This window comes from Scyliorhinus torazame, chromosome 15 (genome assembly GCF_047496885.1).
Source record: "Scyliorhinus torazame isolate Kashiwa2021f chromosome 15, sScyTor2.1, whole genome shotgun sequence".
NCBI classification, from domain to species: domain Eukaryota; kingdom Metazoa; phylum Chordata; class Chondrichthyes; order Carcharhiniformes; family Scyliorhinidae; genus Scyliorhinus; species Scyliorhinus torazame.
In genome coordinates this window covers 73566258-73579150 of record NC_092721.1, presented here as the reverse complement: position 1 = coordinate 73579150, position 12893 = coordinate 73566258, and positions in this window count along the sequence as shown.

The window sequence follows — 12893 nt, the reverse complement described above, 5'->3', positions numbered from 1 at the left end:
CCCAGCACCATCGGCGCCACCAGAAACAGTAGTACCCCGGCTCCTCTACACCACTCCCCTCCCCAGGGTTTTCCCGTTCATCAAGCCCTTTTTCCAACATTGCCAGGAGTGAGGAGCCAGGGTGCTGTGCTGAATAGCTGTGATGAACATGGTGGTGTACAGGAGCTGGGGGAGACTAGACATGTTGGAAATAGGAATGCTGGTGGTGCGGGGGTGTGGGGGGGTGTGGGGCGGGGTGAGGGGGGGTGAGATCTGGGGGAGCCAGTGCACATGGGGAATCTGGTGGAACTAGGTTGGGGGGCAAAAAGTCCTGCAGATGCTGTGGAGAGTGTGTTAAGCCACTTGTTGATGGTTTCCTGCTGAAATCTTGTTCACAAGGCACTATCGCAACCGAGCAACCATTCTTCTCAGTAAGCTTAGACAAAGAGTATTGACAGATTATATAATCATGCCATGCCTGTTGGAAGACAGGGGCTTTGTGGACTGAATTAATTTCCTTCTATTTAGAATGATGCATTCCAGAGCAGATTCTGTATATCTGGGAATAGTTCCAAGTATATTCATGTAAAAATCAGTCGAAGGGCTTGGCAATCAGCCCTGACACCCACATAATAGGACCTGGCCGAATCACCTGTGTAGGCTCCTCTGGACGACATCAAAGCGCACTACCGCTTCCAGATCTGAACTTAAGTGGGCTCCCCAGAAAATGCGGTATTTTCACTGTCCTCAACCTCAGCAGGCTTCTCCATGTTTACCATTATTGGGACCGGAAGATCTTGCCCAATAAAATTGAATGATAAAACTTCCTGCTTTGCTGTCAGTGAGAATTCTTCAATATGATTGGCTGCTTTGCCTATTTCATATCATTACTGTTGCTGGATACCAGGTATCTCTTATAGTTAATGCCAGAATGAAATTAATATCGGGTGAAGCAAAGACCACATCATAGGGTTCACTAGATCTTTATGGGCAGTTTTGCTCAAGATGAGCAAAGAGTGACCCATGTCACCGCTCACTGCAAAATGCAGGCCACAGGATGATACAGCACAGAGGGAGATCATTCATCCCCTAATGCCTGTGCTGGTTCTTTGAATAAACTATCACATTAGTCTCAATCACTCCCCTTGTCTATTCCCATAATGCTGTCATTTCTTTCACCTTTTCAAGTGCAGAGCCAATTTCCTTTTAAAGTTACTACTGAACCAGGATCCATCAACCATTCAGGCAATGCATCTCAGATAAGAGCAACTTACTTTGTAAAATAATTCTCCACATCTCCCCACTGATTCATTCCAATTATCCCAAATTTTGTTTGATAATTCTCCTCTGAACTACCTTGGGATATTTTACTGTGTTAAAGAATCAATGTAAATGCATATACCTTCTGCTGTTATCTGTTGTCCCTGGTTACTGACCCACTCGCTGATCAATGGAAACAATTTCTTCATATTTACTCCATCAAAATACCTCGTAACCTTAAACACTTCTCTAAATTGCCCTTCACCTCCTCTGTTCTAAGGAGAACAATCTGAGCTGCTCTCTTCTCTGCACAATACTGAAATCCCTCAGGCCGGATTCAGCGATTGTCGCGCTGAAGTTGCGTTCGGCGATTGGCCGGAGAATCGGGGGCGGCACTGTTTTTCGGATGCTCCGCCGCCTCAATAACGGAGTACATGAGGAGTACACCACACGCCGTTGGGACAGCCTCAGAATGTAACCTGAGGCCCTCCCCCAATGCTCCGCCCCCGATGGGCCGACTTCCTGACGGCGTCGGTCGCGTGTCCTCTCAATGTTTGGGGGCCTCGCGTGGCGGCTGCGGACTGTGTTCAGCGCCGCCACAGTCGGGACGGGAGCCGTTCTTCTGGCTGGGGGGGGTTTGGCGGGGCTGAAGGGACTGGTGAGGGATGGCGAGGGGGGGATAACAGGGGGGGCAGTATCTGGCAGGCTGGGTCCACGCGTGGCTGGCACCATGTTGTGCGGCCGCCGCAGGCTGCCACCACCATGCGCATGTGCGGCCACGGACCCGGCCATTCTGGGCCATATCTGCAGGTAAAGCCGGGGATTTTATGTGGCGCAGCTGCTCGCCCCCCACCGAGAGGAGCATTGGTGCGGGGGCGCCGCCAATGTTTTGGTTGTAAGACCAGACGCTTCCTCCGGATATAGCCGCAAAATTGGAGAATCCAGCCCCTTATTCCTGATATAGGACATGATTCTTTGGAAAAATTTCGAAGTGTGATAGTGACCGGGAATTGCCGCGTGCATCCCGGCCCTCGGCCCAGCGAGGCCGGCAATTCACCGTTACTTGGTCCGCTTAATGAGGCCTCACGGGCTTCTCACCGCAAATGATGGCTCGCCAGCTGATTCGCCAGGGCCATGCTCGCCAGGCCCCCCCACCACCAATAAGGTCGAGCAGCACTTCGGCTGCACTTTCTCAGCCAACATAAACCAGCTCACAACAATGGCGCTGTGAGGACCAGCCCCAAGATTTGGGGATGCAGATCTGGCGAAGCTGCCAGAAACTGGAGGCCAGCAGGGATATCCTGTTCCCTCGAGGATCCCAGAGAGTCAGCCGCAGGGCAGCCAGTGCTGTCTGGGATGAGATGGTGGCAGCTGTGATCTCGGGGTGTGTGACCAGGAGGACTGGCCTTGAGTGCTGTAAGAAGGTCAACCACCTACACAGGGCAGCACGAGTGAGTAGGCACCAACACCCCTCCCCCTTCAACTCACCCAACCCTCCCTTTACAACACACCCTTCCGACCACTGTGAACCATGCGTGTGGCTAACAATGCCCAGTCTGCGTCTACTCAGGAAAAGATCTCCCATAATCCTCAGCAGAGTCCCGGACTGGCTGAGGAGTGTCGGACCTAAGAATCCTCACCTCCTTCAAGGAGGTGACTGGGGTGGCCGTGGACAGATTGGTCACCCATGTGGAGACACCACAGAGGTGAGGAACCACCAGGCGCCGCCCGGACGACCTGTCAAACGTGAGTTATTATTGTCCTACTGACTGACCCATCCCTCCCACTGACCACATGTATATTCTCCCACAGGTCCTCCAGCCGACAGTGCCCGCCCATCCGGGGTGGCCCCCTCTCCTAACTCCGAGGAGAACACCTCGCAGGAGAGCTTCTAGCATGCAACCATTATAGTTGCGGCACAGCTGTCATCCCCACCCTCCACCAGCGCAGATTCACGCACCTCGGTGGGAAATGTTAATGGTCAGGTTTCTGGGGCACAACCTGGTGAGCACCGCACTGCTGATGATGCACATCAGGTGAGGCAGCAGTCGGAGGGCTGCTGGATCCCAGGACCCAGCTGGGTCCCAGCCTGATGCTGAGCCTGTGGTACAGAGGTACCTGGAGCTGATAGAAACAATAAGAAGGAGCTGGGACATTCAGGGGGAGATGTCAGTGTCACTCCAGCAGGTCCAAAGCCTATTGGAGGAGTCTCAGAGGCTACGGGCACAGGAGATTGCACCAGCAACGCATGGCACCAAGGCCAACGCCGAGGCCAACGCCGAGGCCAACTTTGCATCATGAGTGAAGGTGTCCAAGGCGTTGCGCAGTCCGTGACAGCCATGGCTGAGGGTCTCGGCAGAATGTCCGACTCGCTGGGGGATGTGACCCAGTACCAGGCTGATCTTGGTGAGGTTCTGCAGGACATGTCCTGCTCTCAGATGGGCATAGCCAAGGCACTGTGGAGTCTGTCCCAGTCGCAGGTGGGCATTGCCGAGGCGCTGCAGAGCATGTCCCAGTCACTGAGGAGCATCGCTGAGGGTGTCGACACTATGGTGCAGACCATGGAGAACCACCAGGGCTGGCAGAACCATATAATGCAGTGGCAGTCTTGGCTCGAACCAGCTGCCCCTCAGCCCCAAGCTGAACCCCAGAGCCCTATGGGCACCAACAGGAGGAGGGGGGGCGCTGGGTGCAAACCCAGACCCGTCCCATGGAGAGGCGATGGTAGCCACGAGCTCCCCTGAGTTCCACCCCTCTGATGACACCTCCTGAAGTCAGCACATGAGAGAGGGTTGCACGGCTGTGCATGTGTCGACAAGAAGTGAGCCGTTGCCCTCCAACCCCAGAGCCGTCAGAGGACGCCCAGATTGCTAAAGAAAGTTGGGGTGAAGATACCATAATTCTTCCTAGATATAGAAGAGGTGCCAAAGGACTGGAGAATGGTAAATGTGACACGGTTATTCAAAACAAAGTGGGAGGGCTTTCCTCAGTACTGTAGACCATCAGTTTAATAAACATCAGTGGTGAGTAAAGTTTTAGAAATATTAAACAGGGAAAAATGTTCACCGACAATTGAGGAAGTTTGTGTTATTTAAGGCAACCAGTTCAGATTTATGAATTACAGGAGGCGGAGTTCTCCATTCCTGAGACCAAGTGTTGCTGCCAGGGCAGGATTCGTGGAGTTCCACGACAGCAAAACTGGTGCCCCACCTGGACTGATTCAACGTCCGATAAAGGGCTGGCACTGGTGCCACGTGGAATACAATCAATTTCAATGGGAAACGGTGCGGGATTCGCCGGGTTTGCGATTGACACTCAGGAGGCTGACAAGCTGCAGCCGCACTTCACTCCCCACACACACCATTCCAGCCAACAAATGGCAGCGAGGACAGCGGTACACCATTTCACAGACGCCAAGCTCGAGACACTGCTGGAAGCTGTGGAAGAGCGGCGGTTGGCCCTGTTTCACGGGGTGGGAAGGACACTGCCAGTCATCGCCATTCACCGGGCCTGAGGCAGAGAGCGCCATGGGCAACACTGTCCAGACCGGCCTTCAGTGCCTGAAGAAACTGCACAACCCCCTCAGGCTGGCCAGGGTGACTAGGCAGAACTGTGCCCCTGGCACTAACCACCGTCCCACACATCCGTAATCCAACTACCAACCCCCCCCCCCCCCCCCCCACCTGGAGGGCAGGCGAACCCACACCATGCTCACATGTCAACACCCATACCAGCCGCTATGGCCGGGTGCCCTTGCCACTGAAGCCACAGCTGCGCACCCCCTGAGTTGTATACGTCGGATTGTCTAACACTGTGCTGGCAGGCTCCTTCCCACCCCATGGTACAGGGTCGCCCTCCTCTCCTCCATGGCATCCAGCAGTGTCTCGAGTTTGACATCGGTGAACCAGTGTGCCACTCTCCTCGCTGCCATCTTGTGGAGTCAGTGGGGAGTGAAGATAATTTTCTGTTTAACTCCCCACCCCACCCCCACCAGAGCATAACCACCGGGAGAAGACCAGATTGTGACTGCCGGACTTCCGGCCCCCACCACAGTTGAGCAACGGGCACTAGATGTGGTCAGCAGGCCCGAGGAATGGGCAGTCACCAGATGGAAGTTGTCATTGGGCGAGGAAGTGATACCCCGCTGAGATGCTCTTCCCCATGCATGTGTGTCACCCCCACCACCACCCCTCCACCTACCAGAAATCCACTACCACCCCTACACCCAACAACACCCCCAACACCCTGCTCAACCACCACCCCTACCCCCCACCCCCCAACACAGCCCCTTCCCCAACACACCCCCATCACCACCCATTCTCTCCCCTCTGGTGGCGATGCAATTATCAATCATACTTCTTGTCTTGTGCATTGAATCACCTGCTGGTGATGGGGTGGGCCCGTCTAGTGTCCCCTGACCCTGACCCCAACGACAGCCACAGCCAGAATCCTCCCATGTGCCGAGGGAGCCCTCAACCCACATCTCAGGACAACCTGGAACTTGAGTCAAAGAACAAAGAACAATACAGCACAGGAACAGGCCCTTCGGCCCTCCAAGCCTGCGTCAATCACATGTCCTATCTAGACCAACCGCCTTTAATCCATCTATACCCTGTCTGTTCATGTGCCTATCCAGATAAGTCTAAAAGGTTGCGAACGTATCTGCCTCAACCACCTCACTTGGCAGTGCATTCCAGGCCACCACCACCCTCTGTGTAAAAACTTCCCCCGCACATCTCCACTGAACCTTTCCCCCCCTCACCTTGAACTTGTGCCCCTTTGTAATTCCGCCCTGGAAAAAGTCTCAAACTGTTCACCTATCTATACCCCTAATAATTTTATAAACTTCTATCAGGTCACCCCTCAGCTCCCATCTCTCTAGGGTGAACAATCCCAGTTTATTCAGTAGCTAATACCCTCCACACCAGGCAACATCCTGGTAAATCTAGCCCAATTTTCTCTGCCCAATTTTGCAGCCTGTTGTGTTCTGCGATAATCTTCATCACTATCTGCAACCTCTGCAATCTCAGCACCATCCGCAAACTTGCTAATCAGATGCACTACGTTTTATTCCAAGTCATTAATACACATTACAAAGAGTAGAGGTCCCAGAACTGATCCTTACGCAACACCGCTAGTTACAGACCTCCATTCGGAAAAACACCCTTCCATTGCAACCCTCTGTCTTCTATGGCCAAAACAGTTCTGAATCCATCCAACTAGTTCACCCCTGACCCCATGTGATTTAGTCTTTTGCACCAGCCTGCCTTGAGGGACCTTATCAAATGCTTTACTAAAGTCCATGTAGACAACATCCACAGTCCTTCCCTCATCAATCATTTTTGTCACCTCCCAAAATACTCAATTAAATCAGTGAGACATGACCGCCCTCGCACAAAACCATGCTGCCTGTCACTAATAAGACCATTCACTTCCAAATATGCATATATTCTGGGCTGGATTCTCCTTTAGCAGCCACCGAAATCGGAAAACGTGATTGGGCGGAGAATAGCTTATGACGCCGAAATCGAGGTAGATGCCGGTTTGATGCCAAATCGGGATTTTCCGGCCCCCCAAAGATGACGTAAATGTGGCGCCCGCTGCGAGTCCTGGAAGTACAGTAGGCATATCATTAGCGGGCCTGACGCCCGTTTCTCCGGGGCCTCCGCGATTCAGTGCCTCGGATGGGCCGATTTCCCTACGGAGTGTTTCCAATGTGCTTTGAAAAATCGTGAACCTGGCGTACTGGCTGAGGCGGCTGAGAGAGAGGAGGTAGGAAGTGGTGTGGGGTGACTACAGGCTGTCGGCTCGGACACCGGCCGTGCTGGCTGCGGCGGAGGAGGGGGGCCCTGACAGGGCCGGGAAAGGGTGGGTGAGGGGGCGCACAGGCATTGACCACCATTACAGCGGCCATCCTGCTGGCCACCCACCTTGGCCCCTGAGTGCACACAGTGACAACGGCCGTATGGATGGGCACCCCGCCTCCCTGACCACCCCGCCCGAACCGGCAGCCACCCACCGGGGGACCACCCAGGGCCACGCCAACGGCAGTCCCCAATGAGGGCAATGCCAGCCAACGGTGCCCCTGGCAGCAGGGACGGGCGACAGAACCGGGGGCATCGATGGGGCTGGGGTGCGGGGGTGGGGTCCGCGGTGCCAACTGGGGCCAACATGTAGCCCATGGCACCTGGTTGGCCATGGGTGTATGCGCCATGTTAACATGTTTGCCTTTCACTCCCTGCAGAAAATAATTGCTTTTGGTTATCAACCTCGATGCTGGCCGCTATGGCGATGGCCGTTGCCCTGCATGAAGTCCTGTGGCAGCATGAGCGGGAGCCGCTCAGAGAGTAGGCTGAGGCTGCAGCAGAGGAGCCGGCTGCAGGGATGTAGGTGGCAGCCGCTCAGGCAGGAGGGCCGGCCGCCCAACAGACCGAGGAGGGGGTGAAGGAGGCGGAGGAGCTGCCAAGAAGGCACTGGATGAGGCCCCGCGTGTGCCGGCACCACATGCCGTTTGAGGACTTTCCGGACCGGGCATGCAGAAGGAGACTGCGGTTGAGTAGGGAGACCAGTGCGACACATCTGGCAGATGATTGCACACCTGGCACCGCAGGGATATGGGGGAGGACACTCGCTCCCGGTGGCCGACAAGGTGACTGACGCGCTGAACTTTTATGTGGCAGGGTCGTTCCAATCGCCGAGTGGGGACCTGTCCGGGATTTCCCAGACAACGGCGCACAGGAGCATCCGTGCCGTCACGGACGCCCTGTATGCCCAGGCGGTGCGGTACATCCAGTACCTTGCCGTCGTCGGGATGCCCCAGGTCCAGTGAGAGATAGACGGAAAGCATGTCGCCCTGCAGCCACCGGCGGCTAACAGGCCGCTGTTCACAAACCAAATAGGGTACCACTCCATGAACATCCAGCTGGTCTACGATCAACAGATGCGCATCATGTCTGCGCCCGATACCAAGGCAGTGTACATGACTTGTTCATACTGCCGCACTCGGTGATACTCAATATGTTCGAGGGACAGGACCACCCTCCCCCGGTTGCGGGGCTGGTTGCTGGGCGACAGGGATTACCCGTTGCGGTCGTGGCTGATGATGCCTATACAGAGACCACAGACCGACGCGAAGACCCGCTACAATGATGCCCATACAGCGACTAAGGGTGTGGTCAAGAGGTGCTTCGGGGTCCTGAAGATGCGCTTCAGGGCCTGGACCGTTCTGGAGGGGCCCTCCATTACGAGACCTGGTAGGTCACCCGCATTGTGGTGGTCTGCTGCGTCCTCCACACTTGCGCAGCAGAGGGACGATGTGCTGGAGGAGGATTAGGAGGAAGGGCAGGCCTCTCCAGATGAGGAGGATGAGGAGGAAGGGCAGGCCTCATCCGACATGGAGGATGAGGGGATGAGGGACAGCATGTGGGACATGGTCAGGCACGGGAGACCGCACAACGCTATCGCCAGAGCCAGCGCACATGGGATGCACTCGTCGCGACACACTTCACAGACTGAGGGGGGTGGGGGTCGCTGGCCAGGGGCACGGACATCGCCATCCAACATCCCGTCACCTCCCACACTACCAAATCACCCCCATGCACACCCCCTCCGTTACACATACCTGCGGCGCTACGAGCTGGGGACACTGGGTTGCCAGTGACAGCGGGTCTAGTCCATGGGATGGGGTGAGACAGCCCGCTCTGCGATGCACTCCGTGCTCCACATTATTTGACAATGTCTGACTCACGCCCACAGTAGCACTTTCCACCTGGGTGATCCCTGCATGCAAGCTGGCCAGTCCATCAGTCACGTTGAATCGCTGGGGAGGAGGTGCTGGGGACGGTCGGGCGCGGGGGGGTGAGCACGATCCACCCATGGGCCTTCACACGTCCCCCACCTCCCACTCACACTGGTCAGCACTGACCGCCCCACACACATCAGACAGACACAGCGGCAGGTTTCAATGGTGTTAACAGGTGTTTAATGTGCAGAGGTATATACAGTCTGTACCCTAGCCCCTATAACTAAACTGTGCCCTGCAGCCGTGCCAACTTAACTGGTGTCTAACTTTCGGGCCCTAATACTGCACCTAGGTGGTTCCCAAGACGGTACAGCAGGAGTGGAGGCGGACTGATGTAACTCCTGCTCTGCGACGAGGGTCCCTGTTGGCACATGCCTCCTGGGGCGACCCGGCCAGGATGGGCCCGGCTGCTGCTCGGGCATCCCGAGTGGCATGGTGCCACCCTGTTCTGCCTGCTGCCCACCAGATGTATCAGGGACAGGAGCGGGGGGGGTGGGTGGGGGGAGTTTGAGGTGCTGCGGTGTTCCTGCACCTCGCCTGTGGGAGTCACTGGCACTGGTGCCAGCATCTCCTCCTCCCTCGGTGTGCCCGGTGGCCCCCGGGCTACTCCGTGGGACAGGGGTGTGAGCGGAGCCATCCCCTGAGGCAGACACCTGGCACTGCCAGTCCTGAAGGCCGGCTCTGGTACTGACAAGAGTCTGCACGTTCACGACCACGGAGCACAGGAAGTAGCCATCTCCGTCTGAGAGTGCACCACTGGGACTGGGCCACCTCCCTCTGTATCACGCCGGCCTGCGCCTGGGCAATGCCACCGATGCTCTCAGTAATGGCCTGCTGTGACTCGCCCACACTGTGGAGCGCCGCTACAATCTCCAGCTGGCTCTGGCTGATGGTGTCTGTGAGAGGGAAGCCCTATTCTGGGCCATGGCCCCTGCCTGCACAGAATGCCCCAGGCCTAGTACACTCTGACCCATATCCAACACCGTCACCCCCATTGCCACAACCGCCGACGCCACCCGTGCGGTTTCGGCCTGGGTGGCACGTATGACCGACACCACTCCCTGCTCCTGCATGCAGATGGACTCCACTTGCGTGGAGGAAGGGCAGGCCTCTCCAGATGAGGAGGATGGGCAGTCCTCATCCGATATGGAGTATGAGGGGATGAGGCCGTCATCCCCTCCTCTAGTCCCTGGGTGTCTGTGGATGGGACTGGGTGGTCCAGGAACCCGGGACCCATCTGGGCGGCAGCTGGTTGCTGGGGCCGGGCTGCCCTCCGACCGTCCGGCCCCTCGGCTGCTCCTACCTCCACCTGCTGTACCGGAACGACTGTGTGGTACACATCAGATAGTGTCCCAGGAGCCTCTTCACTAATGTGGCCAACCAAGGTGATCGTCTTTGAAATGGTGGAGGGTGTTAGGGACAGCAGTGACAGAAGTCCGTGTCCTCCTCTGACCCGAACTCTGGGGTCTCCTGAGTCTCAGGCAGAGGACTGGTGTTCAGCCTGCTCTCCTGTCAGTGCTCTACCATCTGGGGGGCACCAGTTCTGGCACTGGCTGGGGACGGGGGTCTATGGATAGACCGGGACCCTCTCCGGCATGTCTTGTAAGACACAATAAGGCATGTATGGTTAGAGAGCCGGACAGGAATGAGATGTGAAGGTGAAGGGTGTGAAGGGGATGTGATGGGGTGAGGGAGGTGTGGGGGGGGTGAGGGTGAGGGGGACACACATGTGTCATGAGGATCCACAACCAGGCAGGGGGTCTCACTTTCCTCCACCACCGACCATGTCCAGTGCCCTCTGCTTGGGCACGGTGAGGGGCCGCAGGTCTGGTGGCCCCCTCCGGTCTTCTCCCGCTCCCAGTGGTTGTTCACGGCCTTGTCCTGGGTGGGGGGGGGGTGCGGCAACACAAATTACGACAGTGTTAGACAGTCCGCCGCATGCAGCCCAGAGGTGTGGTTGTCCCCGGGGGTGGGGTCTGGGTTCCATGTGCGGCGGAAGGGGGTTGCTGCCAGGGGCACGGAGCTGCCTACTCACCCTGGCCACCCAGAAGTGGTTGTGCAGCTTCTTCCTGTACTGGATGCCAGTCCGGGCGACTTCGCCAACGGTGCCTGCCACCTGCGCCCAGGGACGGCGAATGGCGGCGCCTCATGACCTTCCTCCCGGGCCGGAGTACAGGACCATCCGCCTCTCCTCCATGGCGTCCAGAAGGGCCTCCAGCTCTGCCTCCCAGAACTGTGGCACTGCTCTCCTTCCAGGCATATTGGCTGTGACGGTGTGTGGAGGGGAGTGGGGGTGTTTAACTCGCTAAAGTGCAGCTGCAGCTCTTCGGCAATCATGGAACCGGTGAATCTGGCGCCATTTCACTTGCAAACGCTGGCGTTTCACGTGACGATCGTGCTAGCCCCTTTTCAGCTGGTGAATTGTTAGACCTGTCGCAACATTTTTGCCGTTGTAAAAGTCCGCCGCTTTCACGACAGCGTCAGTACTTAGTCTCAGAAATGGAGAATCCAGCCCTATATCTCGGAGAATCTTTTCCAACAATTTCACTATCACTGACGGCAAGCTCACTGGCCTATAATTACCCGAGTTATCCTTGCAACCCTTCTTAAATAACAGTACAACATTGGCTATTCTCTGGGATCTCACCTGTCGCCAACGAGGACACAAAATTTTCTGTTAGAGACCCAGCAATTTCATCTCTCATCTCCCTCAGTAATCTGGGATAGATGCCATCTGCCCTGTGGACTTGTCTACCATAATGCTTTTTAACACAACTAACACTTCCTCCCTCATAATAGTGACCTGTTGTAAAGTGTGTACACATCCCTCTGAGACACCACCAATCAACGTGTCCCTCACCTTCGTGAATACCGATGCAAAATGCTCATTAAGGCTCTCACTTACTTCCTTTGGTTCTACACATAATTTCCCTTGTTTGTCCTTAAGTGAACCAACTCTTTCTCTAGCTACCCTCTTGTTCCTAATATATGTATAAAATGCCTTGGGATTCTCCTAAATCCTGTCTGCCAAGGACATTTCGTGATGCTTTTTGCCCTCGTAACTCCCTGCTTGAGCTCTTTTCTACTTTCCTAGTATTCCTCAAGTGCTTCATCTGTTTTTAGTTGCCTGTACCTCACGTATGCATCTTTTTACTTTTTGACTAGATTCACAATTTCCCTGGGCATTCATGGTTCCTGAATCCTGCCTTTCCTGTCCCTCCTTTTTACGGGCACATGCCTGTCCAGCACTCCCATCAATGCTCCTTAAAAGACTCCCACATGCCATATGCAGATTTACCCTCAAACAGCCTCTCCCAAACAACAGCCTCCAAATGCTGCCTACTCTGGCTGTAGTTAGCCTTACCCCAATTTAGCAACTTAACCCTCGGACAACACGTGTCCTTTTCCATGAGTATCTGAAAGCTTACGGAATTGTGGTCACTGTTCGCCACATGTTCCCCCACTACAACTTTGATGATCTGACTGGGCTTGTTCCCTAGTCCTGGATCCGGTATAGCCGCCTCTCTAGTCGGAGTATCCACATATTGTTCAAAACGTCTTCTTGGACACACTTAACAAATTCCTCACCATCCAGACCCCTAGCCTTAAGCGATTTCCAGTCAATATGAGGAAAATTAAAGTCTCCCACTACATCAACCTTATTATTTCAACAACTATCCCGAATCTGCTTACATGTCTGTTCTTCAACTTCCCGTGGGCTGTTGGGAGGCCTGTAGTACACCCCCATCAGTGACTGCCTCCTTCCTGCTTCTGAGTTCTATCCACAGTGCCTCGTTAATTGATTCTTCCATGATGTCCTCTCTCTGAACAGCTGTATTTTGTTCTCTAACCA